Here is a 21,148-nt window from a genome sequence, read left to right on the forward strand (position 1 = left end):
ATAGTCATTTAGTAATTCTTATTTTATTATTGTTTTATAATTTTTTTTTTTTTTACATTATTATCTTTATTGACCAGTCAAATTTTTCAGCAGTTGTTACTTAAATCTTCAGTTTCTATTTCAATATGTTGATTTGGTGCATATAGTCTTGCTATAATGTAAAAAATCATGCTACAGTTTTTTTTTATTAATTGTTTTTGTTGTCATTGTCATTATTTTGAATCAATTTTGGAATCTTTAGAAGAATTTTAAATATCTCCACTTTTGACCAATTTAATGCATTATGAAGAGAAACATATTTTAAATACACTTTTACTTTAAAGACCTCAACATTACTAAAGCATTCTTAAATAATTATAACAAAGATGACTATAATAATGATAATAACATATATATATATATATATATATATATATATATATAAATAATATATAATAATAAGAATATTAAGTAAAAATAAACTTATAAAAACTAAAATCAAATGTGAAATATCACAACATAATGCAAAATACAACATGAAAATTAGACATTTATTTTAGATACATATAGAATATTTCATGTTTTTTAATCATTTAATGTCACTTAAAAATGTGTGTAAAATGTAAAAATAGAGAAATAAACTTTCACAATAATAAAAAAAAACAATATGAAAAATTCCTGTTACGCAATACACAATTTGTAAATCCATATTTAACTTGTAGTTAACACAGGCCTGCAAGTACCAGAAAGCATACAGAGAAAAAAATAATTATATAAGAAACAAATAATTGAGACAGAAAAGACCAAGGAACATTCAAACATTCAAAGACTATCAAGATTTTGCAACAACCTTTCAAAAACATCTATTAAAAGGGACTGAATTGTCGAGATAAAGACCTCAAGAAAATAAAAAAATAAAAGCAAAAGGCTTTGAAACTTCAAACAAAGGCACACTTTAACAGTAAAAATACTAGCATACTGGAGACATCATTGTAAAGCACATAACTCTAGCTTTCCTATAAGCCCAAACACATTGTAATATATTGTTCAGGCATGGTAAGATCATAGGTCAAACGGAGTCATTTTAGAGTGCTACCACTGAACATGCAACTTCCAAATTCCACATATTTGCTAGCAGAAATTAATTCATATTTCAGAAAATTCTGAAGATATCATTAAACAACTTATATCATTGGAAAGCGCACAATCCATAAAGTCATGAAGTGCTACAGTACATACCTAAAAAAATCCACAATAGCACAGAATTATTTACAATGCACACTTCTAGAGTAGATATGGCTGAATAACAACAATGAATGATGACAGATTAAAAATCCATTTACTCTTCATCATCTGCATCTTCAGCAAAAAATGCAAGCAGGCCATTTCTTTTGGGCAGATTTACACAGACTTGTCAGAGATAGACCGAGAAAGGCAGTGCAGAATTTGAATGTAATATTGCATGGATGACAGGAGGAGAGTAGAGAGAATGGTTGATATTAATTTGCCAGATGATCTGCTTTGTCAATTTTCATTTAAAAAAAAAATGACTCCTTTAAACAAATCTGCAAATGGACATGGATTTAAAGACAGATGAAAGGAAATGAAGCATACACACATGCAAAATAGAATAGCTTTGCCCCTGGTTTGCTTTGATTATGATATAGAACAAACACCACCCATCTGTATAGCCAGAAACAGATACAGCATGTGCACTTTCTGTTGTAGGGCCCTGGCTCTCTATTTGTAGCTCTAGTTTGATCAAATCTGCAGGAGAGCAGAACACCACGAGGTCTTTAAGGTGGAAATCTGAAGGGGTTTGACAGCACCGTGCCACAGTGTAACCCTGAATCTTATTATAACACAGTTCAGCCTTGCAAGGACATGGAAGTGTCAGCGTACAAGAAGCACTTGACAGTATCTTGGTGTATTTGTGTGGCAGATGCTCTGTTGAACAGGCTTGTGTAAACAGACTGCAAGCAATAATATTGCTCTTCGAGTGTGAATTGATGGCATAAGGCAATGCGAAAAGATTCATTAGAGTTAATTGTAATATAACACAATACCCCTTTGTTTGATCACACAGAGTGGAAGTATTTGTATGACTACTTTTGTTGGTTCCGGAGTAATTTTTCCCCCGTCTGCCTTCATTAAAAATGGGAAACTACGAGGCATGAAATTACTGCATGAATTATTGTCATTTGTGTAAATATTTGTGCGATATAAAAATGCAAGACTGCATGCAGGAGATGAGTTATTATGATTATTGTGCCGTTATTTTGAATTTTAATTGATTTTTCTCTGCGTGAGTGTGCATCATTAGTGCCAGCTTTTATTCTTAGATGTTTCTCTCCCACACACAAATCATGCACACCATAGACAGTCTCAATATTTGTGAGAGCACCGGAGATTAATGAAATTTGGACTAATTGTACAGATATTGGGCTATTTGTCAAATAGGGAAATGTGAGTATCAAAATATATTTGAGTTTGTGTTGGAGCACTAAAATTGGCACTCTATGCAAGTGAGATAGTGTATAATAAATAGAGTTTTCTACTACGAGCACGTTGCTCTATATTATGAGCAACACTACCATCGTGTGGACACAAATGTAATATTTATCCGTCTGTCCGTTTGTTAAACCCATTATTTGTGACTGCAAAAGTTTAGTCTATTACTGTAAATACCTGTAGGCTGCAGCTGTCTGTTTACATTCACATTCACCTCGTCTGCTGCTGTTCATTTGGCGCAGGACTTCTTGGACGTGCAGGATGCAATCTTTGCTTAATGTGTGCATAGGCCTACAGTTTTGGAAACTTTTGTCATGGGAACACAGGTCAAAATGACAACTACTGTATTCGATAGCGCTGCTTTCCTATTTACATCAGAATGAAAATCACATTCGAGTAAAAACGATTACGTCATAAACCAGCGCCTGACGCCGGAAAAATTCGTCACACAAGAAGGTTCGCTTGCTTAACGTTATTTATTTATTTATTTATTTATTTGTTTATTTATCACTTTGTAATTGTATGTACTTGTATTCCAGTCTTACTACCTGGTTTATTTTGTACATTTCTTCTTTCCTAATATTTATTTATTTATTTATTTATTCATTCATTCATTCATTCATTCATTCATTCATTCATTCATTCATTTATTTATTTATTTATTTATTTATTTATTTATTTAATGCTACAATAATAATTGCAGCATGAAGTTAATAATAGTTAAGCTTAAATAAAAAACACATACCATAAAAATAAGATCTATCTATCTATCTATCTATCTATCTATCTATCTATCTATCTATCTATCTATCTATCTATCTATCTATCTGTCTATCTGTCTATCTGTCTGTCTGTCTGTCTGTCTGTCTGTCTGTCTGTCTGTCTGTCTATCTATTTACTAAAAATGTTTTGATAATTAATGTAAGTTAATTGCTGAAAACGGACAGTTGTGGACATATTTAGCATTCAATATATATATATATATATATATATATATATATATATATATATATATATATATATATATATATATATATATATATATATATATATATATACATATATATATATATATATATATATATATATATATATATATAAAGGCAACATTACAAAAATATTACATGCATTTTTTTTTACATTTTCAAGATATGTATTTTTTTGTTGATAGTATATTGAAACAATAAATATTTGTATTTTTTTGTACCTGCAATACATTTGTTCATTACATTAAATATATTAAGGACAGAAGCAAAATATATCACAGTAAGTTAATTTAATGCATTAAAAATTAAATAGTTTGCTATAAATTTATATTGTAATATACTGTAATAATTCATTATTACTGATATCTCAGGACAGCTTCAAGATTTAAACAAAATGATGACGATGATGATGATGATGGTGATAAAACTAAACAAATAAATATTATATTATATTATATTATATTATATTATATTATATTATATTATATTATATTATATTATATTATATTATATTTTGTAATAAATAAATAAATACATGTTCGTTTGTGCTGATCTTTCTCTACAATGATAAAATACTTCACATGTTCGTTGATTTTTCTCATTCATAATTCTGTAGTTACAGACTGTACCAGCAGAGGGCTATAGCGGTGCTCAAGAAGACCAACAAAAAACTTGATTGAATGTCTTTACAGTTCATTTACAGACTAGGCAATTTACAGAAACGCGCCAAAAATGGTTACTTAAATCTTGCAGACTTATATCGTCTCTACAGGTAAGCAGCAACATATTTGTTTTATATCCTACTTATATAAACTTAAAATCCCCCCTCAGGCAGTTTCCATTTAACGTTACTTGAGAACGCTGTATTGTGTTACTTCATGTAATAATTTACATAAGGTAAATCTGGTGAAGCTTTTAGAATATTCAGCCAGGCCTACTTGGTTATTGTCGTGATTAAATCGGTGTTATTAAGTTTCTGTTAAATAGAATATGATATTTATAACGAAAAGTTGCTGTACAGTGCACTCTCAGAAATAAAGGTACAGGAGCTGTCACTGGGGCAGTACCTTTTCAAAAGATACATATTTGTACCCAAAGGGTCCATAGTGCTACCTCAAAGGTAATTTTTAGGTACATTTGGGCACTCAAATGCACATTTGAGGTAGCACTGTGGAATCTTTGGGTACAAATATGTATCTTTCGAAAAGGTACTGCCCCAGTGACAGCTCCTGTACCTTTATTTCTGAGAGTGTAGATGCTATAGTAAAATCATTGTATAGACGCTGGCTATTACAGACATTGACAACCTTACTGTTCTAAAACCTTTGGTTGTGTGTGTGTGTGTGTGTGTGTGTGTGTGTGTGTGTGTGTGTGTGTGCGTGTGTGTGTGTGTGTGTGTGTAGAAGATGTGTTAAAATATATGTGTTAAATGTTTTATATATGGCTAAAATGTAACATTTTTTGGTATTTTAGCTTGAAATTAGCTTTCGTGAAGGTCACTGTGTGAACCATAATAAATTTTTTTTGCCGACCTTTAGTGCTTTGCCCTTTCTTAAAACTTTTTCCAGTGAGCTAGGAGGCTGAAATATGAATATGCTTATCTCAAACAACTCAATTATACACGTGTGATCTTGGGATATTCCTGCACAGTCATGTATACCTATACTGCCTGGAAATGTGCACATGTGAGGGCCTACAGCACAGTTTTGACCTCAATTACAAACCTTTCCTTCAAGCAAACAAGATGGAATTTAAATATGCTAATTTCAATAGATTCACCATCCACCATTGGGATTTAAACCCACACTGGTACTCACTGTCCTTCACCTTAACCACTAAATGATTGAAAACAAAAGACCCTAGTATAGATTGGGTTCAAATAAGTGACCACTGAGGACTGAGAAATAAATATATTTTGGGTCAATATTGGTCTGTTAATAACAATCAGACAGGGAAACACAGTCTAAGAGTAAATAATTTCAGTTTTATTATAACAGTCCAAACTCAATAAAATTAAATATAAAATTTTTATTTGTTATAATTACACTATAAAAATACTGTGTATCAGTTTAATTGAGTCAACTATTTGCATTAGCCTTTTGAGTATTTCAAACTCATTTTATTTTAGTTTGTCATATTAGACTTTGCATGTTTTCAACTTACATTTTCAAGTGACATCAACTCAATTTTATCAATTTTCAACTTGTAGTTTTAAGTTTGTCAAATCTGTTTTTAAGTAAAATTTACTTATTCTAACAATCCACACAGTATTTTAAGACACATTATTAATTGAAAATTGTGCTTTTAAGTAACATTGACAAAATTTCATTATTTTTCTACCAATATTGAGTTTTTTAAATCCTTAAAAATCACACATTTAAAATTGAATATTTAGTACTGTTTGATATATTAAACAAAAATGGAAAATAAATAGAAACAGGTGCTAAACTGTATTTAAAATGTCAGCCATCATTTTGTAAATCAAAGTTAGTCAAGGGTGTAAAAGACGATTTCCAGTATCCAAGTCTCTGCAAATACAGCACGTAAAAAATATCAAAAAAGCCTGGCAAACTTAAACCACTAGATGGCAGGCTATAACTTTACATTAGATCTTCTTCATGTACAGGAGAGATTGCAATAAAAAAGTATTTCAGCTGTTTATTTCATATAGGACTTGAGGAAATCTGATTTATTTGACTATTTTAGTGGTATGAAGCACGTTGGGAAGTGAATTTTAAGTAGTTATTTTAGATTGTCTAGCATCTATATGTTTTCATCTATATGTCTCCTTGTTATTGTTATTTACTGATTTCAGTTTGGTATAAATATATAAATACACTGGCAACATAGTTAGACATTTGTGCACCCTTCTGCCTTTCTTCAACCAATGTTTTTTCAACATCAGTCTATTCATTCAGAAAGAGGAAAGAGGAAAAGGCATAAACCTCCAAACTGAGACAGTTGTATTTGTGACGCTCAGAAACGATTTGTCAGCAATACTGCAGTCCATCTTTCAATGTGTGTGTGTGTGTGAGATATTCAACATTTTAATGAATGTTCCCGGCAATTCATTTAAAAGTTGTGTGATTTATTTATAAACTTAACCATATGGTATCTGAATGAATGTAAAAACATCTAAAATTTTTGAAAAGTTTGAATGTTTTTACCATGCTGTTTTACCATTGCTGCATTTGGTATGTTTTATTCATTAAAAAATGAGTTTCTTAATTCTGTTAAACACAAAAGATGATATTTTGAAGAAAAAAAAAATTGACCCATAGTATTTGCTTTTTCTACTAAGTCAATCGTTACATGTTTTCAGCTTTCTTCTAAACATCTCATTTTGTGTTCAACAGAAGAAACAAACTCATAAAGGTTTGGAACCAATTTAAGGGCAAGTAAACAGTAAGTAGATTTATTTTTGGGTGAACTGTCCCTTTAAAACATCAATTGAATCTTATAAACTAAAAACTACATGGTTAACTTGTTTTAATAAGTAAGTACCAAAACACATGTGCTCATGATTTATCGATCATATAATTTTATTACAGTCCTATGACATTTAAAAAAATTGTTATATATCCATTTTCAATGGTGAAAAATAAGCAAAATATATGTGGAAAACCCCCCAGTATTCTGCTTTCGGCCAAGTGCTTTATCATGCTCTGGCAAAGTATTTTCATTTCGTTGCGTTGTGTGCGCTTAAGTCCCTGATAGTTATGCAATTTCAAAATGCAACATTATATTTGAAATAGATCAAATGTGCGATTAATCGTCAGTTAACTAATGGCCGTCATACAATTAATTTTTAAATATTTAGATCGATTGACAGCAATAATATATATATAATTGTAAATTCTGGAAAAAAAATAAATTAGTGTATGTTAAGAGTCTTAAAGCGTCTGCTTTTTACTAAAAGCTATGCTTTTACTTTTAAACATTTTAAATATATCTATAATTACTCGTTTTTTAACATATTCCTGCTTCAGTATGAGCCTAATTCAGCTTTCCTGTGATATTTAAACTAGAAAGGAGGTAAATGCACTGTCTTTTGTGTAAAACACTTAGTGACAGCACCGACGTCAGCGCTTTTTGATGAAGGTAGGAACACAGTGTTTGCTTTTCCTCCTACAGTACAAAGCCAAGTTCTCTTTGAGGAACCGGTGAGGAGGTTTGGACCTCAGCTTTTGCGGTTTTGGCAACTTTGTGGCTTAGTAATCAAAAGCGCTCGTGTTCTCTGAGCATTAGCTTGATTTTCAATACTTCAGTGGTTTAAAAATATGATTACTGATATTTATTTATTTTAGTTTTATAGCTGAATTAATGTTTTACTTATTTTAATTGATTGTTTTTCCCCCTCATTGAGCTCTTTCTGGGCTGGTTTACAGTTAGAGGAGAGAAATATGAATTTGTGCATGTACAGATCGGGGTGGTTTGAGTGGAGATCTCTCAGTGGAATGTATAATTAGACGGGGGCCTGTGAAGGGAGAGAGGTAGGCATCTCTCCAGCCCTCAGGCTACCAGCTTCAAAACATTCATAACTCCATCCAATATGCAGTACAGCTGGTACATTCCATTTATTTATTTAGGTATCTGACCTCAGTTTGTCAAAAGATGCTAAAATAAAGCATATTAGGTGAGGAACAACATTAAAATTTGTGCAATATCAGACATATCAACATCCTCAATATATTAATGCTCATTTTGGGATATCGCATGAAAATATGAAACAACAAAACGTGTTTGAAATCTTAACCTTCATGATGCATCAATTTCTGCATTACATTTTGGGTATATATATGAAGAGTTCAGATAAACTGAGATAATGACATTGAGTGAATGCTTTAGGCACGTAAAACACCATCAACAAATAGATTTGCTTCTAATCATCCAAATCCCAGCGTCAGCGCATTCAGAAATAACAGTTTGTTTGTAAAAGCCGCTAAACGCCACTTGCCTTTGACAGCCTATATCCCGAGAACAGCAGCAGAGCGCTGATGCACTGGCTTTTATAAGGAGAGTGTTTCATTCTGCTTTCGATTTAAATTTTAAAAGATGAAGTTTGATGAACTGGATGAGCCTGTCCGACTGTCAGTGAATGGCAAATGAAAACATCCCTTACCTCAAAACTGCATTATAAGAAAAAGAAAGCACAATGTACAGTCGGAAGGGTAGCATGCATTCATATTCATATACTTTGAATGAGTCAATGAGACCGTTGATTTACTATACATTAAACGGCAACTGCGTTTCACGAAAGACAGAGTTAAGATGCCTTTCTTTTATCCTACGTGAATGCTATGAGGATAAACAAGAGACGAAAAAGAGACCAAGACCTTGAGTATGGTGAGAATGAATGAATGACAGCTTCTAAAAGTGTCTGAGAGACATCCCTTTTTGCCCAGTAGGCCCACCTTGTGTTTTATTTGCTAATTTAAGTTATTTTTTAAAAGATAAATATAATGTATAAAACTATACATCATTTATATTGCTTCATATTACCTGTACGTCTGATAAGCTTTTTATATTAACAGACAATGCACAGATGTTAATGTTCACAATGTTTTAACACTACATTATTTGAATCTACCAAGCTTAGTTTACCATATTTGCAAAGTTTACATTGCTCTACATACATTAAATCTAAATATGAAATATCACAAGTGACAACTAATTGTTAAGATTTAATTGATGCCAGTTTTAATGTTATTGATTTATGCACTTACTTGACAATTTCATTCATTCATTTTCCTTCTGCTTTTTCCCTGGTTTATCACAGCGCAATGAACCGCCACTTACTTGACAAATTATATATTTTAATTTTAGGTGGTTTGTGTATGTGTTTTATGTTTGGTAAAATAATTTCAAATTGCATCTTTAGTGATTTTCAACTAAATACACTGTCTTGTTCCAATAGGTGGCTTTAGAGGGTTTTGCATAAAAAGCACAAGTGGATTTAGCTGGTTTTGACGTAAAAGAAAATCTACCTTGTTAAAAACCAAATAATTGTTTTAAGTGACATTTATAAAAAAAAAGGGTATTTTATTTACTAGATAATAACCTTTTCATTACATATAAAATGAAACTTCTAAACCTAATTATACAGTAAGTGCCTGATAGAAAATGCTCATTTACAAGAAAAGAGGTATGATGGAAAAAAGTGTGTTAGTTAAGAAGAAAAGGCTAAATATATTTTACTAGTATTTTTACTATTTTAGTAATACTAAAATAGATATGGTTACATCATCATAATATTATCATTTTTATAAAAAGGGGGTGGGAGGAGAATGAATGAATTAATAACAGGGAGGCATGGTGCTTGGTGGATAGCATGGTTGCTAGACAGCAAGAAGGTTCCTAGTTCTTATCCCAGCTAAGATAGGATCCCCGTTTGCATGTTTATTGTAAAAAAATTTAATTAACTGAAACTTGAAGTAAGATAAAGTAAAGATTCATTGTAGGTTAAGCAAAATAAGATTTTTGTTATGACTTTTTGTAATATCATTTTTTAGTGACAGTGTTCTCCCTGTATTTGAATGGGTTTCTTCTGAGTGCTTCAAAGATATGTGGTATAGTTGAATTGGAAAAATTAAAGTTAAATGCTCGTAGTTTGTGAGTGTATAAATTGCAGAGTAACAGGTGTGGAGTTTGCACAAGTTAATTTACTCTCACAACTTGTGATAGGGTCGTAACAGGAAGGGCATTTGCTGGTAGAACATATGTTCATTCTGCTGTGGCAAACCCTAATAAAGTAGAGAATAAGCTGATGGAAAGTGAGTGAGAAGTTAAATATGTATATAAATAATATATAATAATTTAAAAATAGTAGGCTTGTCAATGATAAATAGTATTTGACATTAAACCCACCAAAAGTTAGTGAAAAGTTTCTATCTGAATAATTGATTTTCAGTGGTCCATTTAAAACAGTGAGGTGGGTGTATCTAAAACAGCCTCTACATTCACTATTATACCCTACATTAGTCCACTAATATAGTCCACTTAAAGGATGAAAAAAAACCCCATCTTAAATTCTACCTCTGAGTGCACTTGAAGGGAAGCCATTTTGTTTGCTTTACTGGTTGATAACTCCCTCAAACGGATTAGATTTTCTACTTTTTGGTCAGACCCTGTAATATTTAAAGTTAGCAAGTTGTCTATTAGTAAATAAACAAAGGTTTTTAACATTTCTGTCAAATGTTAATTTAACAATAAAAAATTTATTTAGAAACTTACACTGATAGATTTCAGCTGTGGATGCCATCTTGTGGTCAGACGTAGAAATTCTTTAGGTGCATGAACTCTCACAGTGCGTTATGGGTTTTCTCTCATTGAGTGTAGATCGATTGTACACTTGTTATTGAGGTGCATTTTATGGGATTGATTGAGTGCACTTCAGAATGCCCATTAAGGTCTTTGAGCACCACTGCAAAAGACTGCTCCCTCACATAGTGCACTATTTAAAGCAGGGGTCTCAAACTCGCAGCCCATGGGCCAATTGCGCCCCGCGAGACGATAGTTTGTGGCCCTGCCTTAATTTGAAAGTTTAATGTTAGTGTGGCCCGCAAGTTTGATATGTATAGCACTTTACAGTGTTGTGTGCGGAGCTGAACGAACCCACCAGCGGGTGTTTTCCAGCACCAGAGTTTGCACAAGTTAATTTACTCTCATGACTTGTGACAGTGTTATTACAGGAAACACTAATGGTCTAATCTGATTCAATGATTTATGCTAAGCTAAGCTAAGCTAAGCTAAAAGTGCTCCCGCCAGACCTAGAGATCAGCTGAATGGATTAGAAAAATGGTAACACTCAAGTGTTTAAGTGTAGGTGATGTGTAAAATGAGCCCATTTCCATTAAACAGTGGACTGTTCCTTAAAGGGTCTAGGGGGCAATTTCCGATCCAGCCACTATCTTTACAAATGTAAACTATACACACTGGATTTGATTAGTTCAAAAAAAGTTATTAAGGTGTTTAACTTGTTTTTGGCAAAGTGAGTGACGTACTCAATAACGTAAGCTCACCCATTGTTAAATCAACAATTGAAATATTATCATTGACAATAAACATCACACACCTATGCAATTTCTCAATTTTTTGTATACTGTAAGTCACTATGACTACTTTCAATGGAAACACAGATAATGTATCTCTTCAGTCCCATACATTGCTAAAGAGTAAATGTGTGACTTCTCTTTGCTATATGCTGCTGAGCAGAGCACACAGAGCTATACTTGTGTTTTAGATTGCTTAATATCTCAGCAAATGCTGGACTTCAAAGAATGTTTGACTTGGCCGTCTCATGTCCTTCCGCATATGCTTAAATCTCACAGTTGTCTGGTTTGTGCCTGACGCAAATCTGACGCATGCAGCTGAAGCAGACGAATAAAACCGACTAATGAATTGACATTTGAGACTCAAGATAATATGATAAAGCACGCTGGAGACCTGTGGCAGTTACTAAGCCAAATCTGGAGCAAAAGAAGCGATTCTTCGTTTTAATCTGCCTCATTCATTTTCAGCCGATGTCTCAATAAAGCACTAATGCTCAAAGTGTGGCTTGTGGAAAAAGCTCTAACAGGGAAAAATGGAGCTATTCTTTTCGGTGCCCTTGACAGGGGAACAATAGAGGCGGGTTTGTGCAGAGAAGGTCAGGTTGTGTAGCAGGTAGTGTTTGTGGCAGGTAACTTGGAGAAAGCAAGGGGCTTTTGTCTGTGTCTGGCTTTCTGTCTGGATGCTCACGGCGCTCTGTTTCACCCCTACAGCAGTGGCCCAGTTCATCCCATTAGGATGCAGCTCTCATTTGCTGCCTCAGCTCACTGCTGGAGGACAGATGAATGAATGGGTTTATCTGGAGTCCTTGCTCGTCTTTACATCTGTGATTCCAAGCAGGTAAAGCTGACAGGGTGATTTGTTTTTCAGTGTTCATAAGATTTTTATTTATTTATTTATACATTTGCTTGTAGATTTTAGCGTTCAAAGAACAGGTCAGTGTACAATATACTTTTTTTAAGGTAAGTGGTTACAAGCAATTTATACAGTATGGGCTGAATTTAAACAAACAAATTAAATTTAGTAATGTTTAACTTCATTTGTTTGTTTAAATTAAAAATTGTTTGTAACCATTTACCTTAAAAACATGTAAACACCTTAAAAACCTTAAAAATACCTTGTAAAGCCAATGAACCATTTTTCTCAGTGTATTATTGAATTTAAATGAAAGTAATCAACTATCTATCTATCTGTCCGTCCATCCGTCCGTCCGTCCGTAGATCTATCTATCTATGTTGTTTTATAAGATGCAAATTATATCTATTAATAACTTAAAGGGCACATATTTTACCCTTTTTACAAGATGGCTCCAGAATGTGTCTGTAAAGTTTCAACTCAAAATACCCAGCAGATAATTTATTATAGCCTCCAGAATCTGCCCATTTTGGTGTCTGAAAACATTGTAGCTGTTTTTGTAGCCTGTGGCTTTAAATCCAAATGAACTGCTTCTCCCCGGCCACCGTTCCCACGTGCATGTCTGCTTCTCATCATGCGTTACGTTAGATAAGCAGCACAGTGACAGAGACAGACTCGGATGAAGCTGAAATACAGCTCATTAGTCATCATTAAAAGTTTATTTCAGGTATTAGCGGTGGAGTTTATTCAAGCCCTACTGAAATGATGAGTCTCACACAAATGCCATTTGCAGTACACACAAACACACATCTATGCGTGTTTACTGACACAATGCGGCTGTGGAGATTATATCAGTCAAGAATTACATAGCTATTTTATTATCTTTATTACAAACATGTTCTGTTTTAAAATCAATTTAAGCTTATAAAACTCACAGAGAATTGGAACAAGTATTCTAATCCCAGTTTATCTGCTCAAAAATATTCTGTGAACATGTGTATACATGTTATTATTGAACCAATTCCGTGGGTGGGGAAAAATGCACTCCTACGTCACGTTGCGGTGGGCCTCAAAATCTCTGGGATTTGGATCCTATTTTAACATCGGAAAATTAAAAAAAGATCACTCCAATATGACAGTGGACACAGTATACATACAGACGATTCTGTCCAAACAGCTTACAAAAGTTGTCATTGGTTCCCTTTAAATTATATTATAAATATTTATTATAAATATTTAAATTATATTATTATATATATATGAAATTAACATGTAAAAAACATGCAAAATAATACTAAATGAAATTTATTTTAATTTATTTCAAACTTTTAAACAAAACAAATTTGCATTATTGTAAAATTACCATTTCTGTTAACCATGTAAAGCCTGACACATCACAAAATAGGCAGAAAATTCAATTTTATAAATATTAAATTTGTATTTTAATGTAATATTATTTAAAACTCATAATAAATCATATGTTATTAAAAATTAAAATTTTCTTGCTTTATTTTAACAAAAAGAACAAAAAAAAAAAAACAGACTACAACAAGCACATTTCTCTATATCACAGCATCAACACAGCACATACTGAAGACAAACAAAAATAAACAAAGTAATAATAATAAAAGAATACTTAAATTAACCAAGGTTTATGGTGATCTAGGTTTTGCAAAAAGGTACCTGAAATCCTGGGATCTACATAAGAAAAGAATTTTATATCTGATAAAAAAAACTTAAATCATTTTTCCCCTTGACCAGTGGATAATATATTGTTTCAATGACATATAATATATTCCAATATTAATATATATTCCAATGACACAGTGCTCAGCATATATAAGTACACCCCTCACAAATCTATCTTTGAAATTCATATTTTTAATAGAGAGCTATACAGTATTATATTTGTGCATATACATAACATTAGTCAGTACTAAAGACAAATCTGTAGCTTATCTAACAAAGTAACTTACAATAATGGTACAAAAACTAGTACACCCAAATGTATGTTAGAGAAAAATATTAAATACAAATTTACAAAAAAAAGGGAAAAATCTAGAATGAAAAAATTTTTTGAAAAATTTAGTTGAAATTTTGTAGGTTGTAGTTTTTTGCAAATATTTTACTTGAATTTAATTGAATTATCTTTCAATTTATAAATATGTTTGGTGATTAAAGTATTGTTTTAATAAATATATCTGTTTAATAAATCAGTTTTGTTTAAATGAACCAAAATACATTGACTGTATTCAATGAGAAATGGATAGAAATATTCATTTTCAAAATGGGGTGTACTCAATTATGCTGAGCACTGTAAGATCAAATATTACTTTATGTCATTCTGATAGTCAGTGGTTTATCAGATATCCATTTAAGAAATATACTCTTACAGGCTGCATAAAGTTAAACAACTTCCTGTTTGTTGTAGCCTATAAATTATTATCAGCAACACCTAACAAAAATGTTAAAAGTCGAAGTCACATCTTGTATTAATTATAAGACTTAATCTCCTACAAATCTGTACCCAATAGCCTTTAATATATATACAATTCCAAATACAACGCATAAAATCACCTTCTTCAACTTTGCATTAAACAAAATGGAGAATCATTTGATTTAAAATTATGTCTAGGTGATGGGGTAATTCGAAAACAACACTTGTTAGAAGGGTTAATAAAGTATCTCAGTATCTCAAGAAAGAATTTTCTGCTTATTTTTTTAGATGGCAGGCTCACTATTTGTACTGAAATAAATCAAAATTATCCTCCTAAAACAGCAAGTACAACTTGGATTTGTGTAAAAAAAGTCACAGTAAATCTCTTTGAAAAAAATGAGCAGGAGAACAAAGTTAATCACGTTTTATTCTTTTATTGAACAAAGACTGGTTAAGGTCAAAAAACTGAAAGAATCTTGAAACAAAGTGTAATTCTTTTGTATTCAGCTTTATGCAACAGTGAAAGCGAGAGAAGAAGAGGGAGAGAAAGAGACAGGGAGAGTTTCAGCAATTTTATAATGCATTTAATAGAGTGTGTCTGGATGTACTTGGCAGTCTCTCTAGCAGCCCAGGAACTCATTGACCTCTCAGCTCATCTGTGTGGAGATGTGCTAAATCTGAGGAGCTTTACTTAAACACCGCCAGGGTGCCTGCGAATGAAACACACAGCACAGTTTCAGGAACAATCACACATATACATCATTTCAAAAACAGACATATTTTAATTTGAGCCGAAACCACACATTTACCATCTTATGGGAAGGTTTTAGAGTTTGGCACTCGGGATCATCTGTGGTAAACCAACATATCGGCCATAAATAACGGTTACATTTCCATATGAGGCACAGTATGTGCAGTTTAAAAAAAATGATGCTAAACATTCCATGAAATTACCCCTACAATTACTGTGAAGTTAAAGCTTGATAGTGAGGTTTTCCTGCATTGTAAAATAAAACATGTCAGCAAAATGTGCCCTGGTAGCTGAGAAGGTGCAGACAAACTTAATAATAGGATATCATACCTTCAAATCACATAGTGTCCATGCATATTGCATTGGCAATTAGTTTTAAAATACAAAATTGCATAATGATTCAGGCACATGATAATACTGGTAAATTCTAAAAAAATGGCCAAATGTCTGTATATTAACCAGACTGGGGATATATTACGCATATTTTTCACTGATATGACATCATGCTTCACCTAAATCAGCAAATACAGCTTTGAGCTAATGTCCTATAACGATGATTAAAATTCTGTAGATTAACTAGACTGGGTGATATATAAATAGGGCTGCAAGATTCTGACTAAAATGAGAATCACAATATTTTTTGCTTAAAATCAAGATCACAATTTTTTTTCACGATTTTCTAGATGTAAAATAAAGGTTAATATGAGTAGGCTATTATTATTGTTATTTCTCAAACATAAGGTAAAAACAATAATAATATTTGGCCTATGTGTAGGTCTTCTATAGGTTAAAATGCTAAATTTTGTATAGACTTGAAATAGTGGACTTGAATAGACTTTAAATACGTCCTGGTTGTTAATTCACAGTAAAGTGTTGGCATCAGAATACAACTATTCATAATTCTAAAGTTGAATTATTATGTTTGAGACATATGCTTGTCATTTGTCATTGACAACATTATAAGACCATTTTTTCACTGGTAAAATCAGACATGTGTCATTATCAGATTCCATCATTCCATCCATTCCTTGGATTTACTCAGTTTTTTTACATTAAGTGGTTGTAAACTTCCAACGCAGCTCCCAAACGATTGCTCTTTACAACAAACTGAACATTATTTACAACTTTATTACCCGTTATTCACAGCCTATGCAGGTTCTGTTCACTAAAGTAGAAAGCGGGCACGCGCACGTCCTCTCGGTATTAAGCAAACAGTGCGTCAGCTCACGTGTGATTTCACGGCCACAAATGCGTCTTTACGTTAAGACAGAAATTTAATTTTTAAATGAATTATACCTTATAAATACAGTATGTGACACTTTTACACCATTTGGAGGTGTCCATGTTGCTGAGCAATGTATATAAAACAATGTGAAGACTGCCTTTACGCTTCTCTTCTGACTTTGAAAATTTAATTGGATAAATTGTAGAAAAGCTGAATTAAGATCGTGAGTAGGGTGAAATCGAGATCGCGTTCTTTGTTTGATTAATTATGCAGCCATATATATATATATATATATATATATATATATATATATATATATATATATATATATATATATATATAAAGCATATTTTATACAGATATGACATCATGCTTCACCCAAAACAGCAAAATCAGCCTTGTGTTAATATTTTTTAAAATCCTCTGCAGGCTCTATTTGATTAAAATCCTAAATTTGTACAGCTGAACAAAAATACTGTAAAAAACATAACAGCAAAAGGTGTCTTGGTGGCTAAGAAAGTCTAGACAATCCTCAGTATTAACTTTAAAATGATCACTTCTATTAATCAGGCACAGAATAATGCTGGTAAATTCTGTAGAATGTCTGTAGATTGACTAGTCTGGTCAATATATAAAGCATATTTTACACTGATATGACATAATCCTTCAACTAAAACAGTAAATATAACTTTGAGCTAATGTCCTGTAAAATCCTCTTATTTAGTTTGCCTTGTGATTTAAAGCCTGTAGATTAACTATACTGGATGATATATAAATCATATTTTACACTGACATCGAACAGCAAATACAGCCTTTTGCTAATGTCTTGTAAAATCCTCTATGGCTCCATTTGATTAAAATCTTAAATATGTACGATTGAACAAAAAATAACAGCAACATGTCCCGGTGGCTGAGAAAGTCTAGACAAGCTAAATAAAATGATATCAAGCATTCAATTCACAAACAGTAGTGTCAATAAGCATCGTGCCTGTGCAAAAAAGCTAATTATTAATTTTAAAATGACTACTTTGGTTAATCAGGCACAGAATGATGCTGGTAAATTCTTAAATGTCTGTAGATTGACCAGTCTGGTTGATATATAAAGCATATTTTACACTATCACATAATCCTTCAACTAAAACAGCAACTACAACTTTGAGCTCATGTCAGAACCTTTATTTAGTATGTCTTGTGATTAAAACCTAGACTAAACGATATTAAGCATATTTTACACCTACATAACATCATGCTTCAGCTAAAACAGCAAATACAGCTTTGAGCTAATGTCCTGTGAAGTCCTCTAAATAGTATGTCTTGTGATTACAACCCTCAATATGTTTCACTGTACTATAAAATAATAGCAAAATGTATTCTGGTGGCTGAGAAAGTGCAGACAAACTTAATAACAGCATATCATGCATTCAAATCACATATTGGTTGTACATATCCTGTCTGCTAAGTATCTCAAGCTGGCCTGGCATGAGGGTTGCAGACCTTCGAGGGAACAGACTGCTGAGAGAAAGTCACCTTGGTTGGTGACGATACAAATAACTCCACGGTGCACCTCGTTGTCGCTTGCTGTACTAAAATATGGGTGCGCAGGGATTGGGTCGCCATGGCAACCCCTACGAAGCAATGCAGTAGAGGGCGCCAAGGAGAAGGCTGAAGGGGGACAATAGCAGACCTGGAGCCGGAATATCATTTGCATCATTTACAGACTCTATCCGAATGACGACACTAAAAGTGAGTAACACACAGGCGCTAATGGCTGTCTGAGAGCGCATGGTTAAAATGAGGCAAAAAAGATCATAAAATATTGATTTGCCTCTCATTTCGAGAAATTGCAATGAGAAAATGAAATGAAAATGTTGTAATCTATATGCAGAGTACTGAAAGCAATGGCGGAAGGCAGCGCTCTCAAAAATGGAGTGCGTTTTTTTATTTTTTCAGGTGACTGTCTGGACGCCTGCCGCAGTGTCTGAAAAAGCCAGACATCAGCCAACTCTGATTACCCCCCCACGTGTGTGCTTGCAAATATGCGTGAGTGTGATGGAGAAAAAGGGAAAAGTTGGATGGAAAAGAGCAAGCAGTTGCCGTGTCCTTATTTGACTCTCATTTAGCAAATGGAGACAATAGCTTCGCCCTCAAGCAATATCTGTCGCTACGAGGCCTTCCTTGACCTTAGTGGGTGTACAGTACATATTTAGTCCATCACTTCAATTGGCTGAAGATCATGCCAGCTATGCACTATGGAAATTACACTCTATTCATGACTCATATAGTTACTATTTTGGGTGGTAAATCACTGTAAACGTTCTCAATTAACAATGGTTATTCAGTTTGTAGATATTGTTTGAGACTTTAAACATGAATCATTTTACATGGAGATAACTTGTTAACAAAGTTTTGGCCACGGAACCACGCCTCACTTTGTCTCCTTAACCAATCACCTACTCCCTAAAACTTACTTAAGGCAGACTAGCCCTCTAGCACTGTTCTTCTTGTTCTCTCGAACCCACCCTCTCTTCCCTCCTAGGTTGAATCGGGGGTCCAACCACTCTACTAAAATATTACAGGGATGGTAACCCCACTCTGAGTCTCTGGGCATCATCGTTGGATGCCTGATCAACCAACTTACCTGTTCACTATTTATCCTCTTACTTTCCTTCCCCTTCATCCCACCTGTTCTCTTACCATCCCTTTCATCCCTACAATAAAGTCTAGCTCAAAGTGTGGCGTGGTCCATGCCAGTAAATTGAATCATGTCAAGTGGGGATCAGAGTTGACCACGTGACTTGTGGATTAATCGCAAAGTTTAACCATAATAGACTGAAAGTATTTTTTGTTCTGTTGTATACACTCACCGGCCACTTTATTAGGTACACGTGTCGAACTGCAGAAAGGCAACAGTACCTCAAATAACCACTCGTTACAACCGAGGTATGCAGAAGAGTATTTCTGAATGCACAACACGTCCAACCTTGAGGTGTATGGGCTACAGCAGCAGAAGACCACACACAGTGCCACTCCTATCAGCTAAGAACAGGAAACTGAGGCTACAATTCGAACAGACTTGCCAAAATTGGACAATAGACGATTGGAAAAATGTTGCCTGGAAAGACATCTAAGCAATATTTCCTGTACCTAATATTTCCTGAATCTATGACACGAAGGATTTAGGCAGTTCTGAAGGCAAAATGTGGTCCAACCTGATACTAGTAAAGTGTACCCAATAAAGTGGCCGTTGAGTGTATATTGATACTTGTAATTAGTTTATTATATTTCATAATGATTCACATAATCTTCCCAATCATTATAAAATAATAAAGTATTTCCAAATAGAGCCATTTAGTTTATCTGGTTATCACAGAGTTATAGATTTGGAGAGAAAAGGGTTTTGGATCTAATGCTATCAACTTAAACTAGTTTTTTGCAATATATGTTACAGAAAAAACAAATATCACTGTATCAGCTTTTTTTCCAATATCGTAGAACTCAAATTGTTATCATCTTTAGAGAGGATCAACTTTTACTGTCAATTTTTTCAACTGTACATGTTGGTTTGTAGTTTGCACGGTACATAGAAAAAGAGCACTTGTTTTTATAATATCTAGCAAGCTGTAAATCATCAGCTAAGGTGTTTCCACTTAAAAGGTACGCAACTTCTCTTTTTGATCTGTTATTTGGCCAGATTAGAGACAGACATGTTGTAGCTGTTTTTTAGTGGGCATGTGCATCCGCTAGTCCAGTGGCTTCGGGCTTACTGTGCCATGCCTGACTGTTTTGTATTCATGGTGGACGACTATCTAGCTACTGTTGCTGGGGGCTTAGTGGAGCAACCACCTATTAGCTGGAAAACTGCCACGGCTTGGAGTGAAGTTTTATAAATATATAAAAGCCATACAGCGCCTAATTGGATGGTTAGCGTCAGAGGACAATCAATTTTGTCGAGGTTGCATTTTTCGATGCTCCTCTTTTCTCGTTCTAGAGAGTTAGGGATTTGAAATAATGACAAAATTGGGGCGCGAGTCAGAGTGTGAGTGAGGTGATGAAAAATATTACTTACAATATATCTAGAAGTGTGTTTCTTTTTCTCTTTCATTAATAGAAAAATCTTACTAAGTCAGTGGCTTTATAATTACACCTCCATGTAGGCTGATGCAAATGGAAAACCAGGTAGTGGGATAGAGAATTATTAATATGAATTTAATATGAAGCAGGCAAGCATACCGAATGGCATTAGAAATGCCTGCAGAATTATGCTATTAATCCATAAATGGTTTGAAGACTCGCTTACAGCTGTCATAAACCCAGAAATGACATCTCGAAGCAAAGCAATTATCCTGGAGTCCGAT

The 21,148-nt window shown here is 33.3% G+C and overlaps 1 protein-coding gene across 1 annotated transcript in view; it reads right to left on the reverse strand.

Moving 5' to 3' along the window:
* Window positions 1-15,242: 15,242 nt before the first annotated feature.
* Window positions 15,243-21,148, reverse strand: part of zgc:153372 (uncharacterized protein LOC767695 homolog) — an 82,488-nt gene continuing 76,582 nt past the window's right edge. The window contains exon 11 of the mRNA XM_056473269.1: window positions 15,243-15,527. The gene's annotated coding sequence lies outside the window, so the exon portion shown is untranslated. The remainder of the gene's footprint in view (window positions 15,528-21,148) is intronic.

This window comes from Danio aesculapii, chromosome 15 (assembly GCF_903798145.1).
Source record: "Danio aesculapii chromosome 15, fDanAes4.1, whole genome shotgun sequence".
NCBI classification, from domain to species: Eukaryota; Metazoa; Chordata; class Actinopteri; order Cypriniformes; family Danionidae; genus Danio; species Danio aesculapii.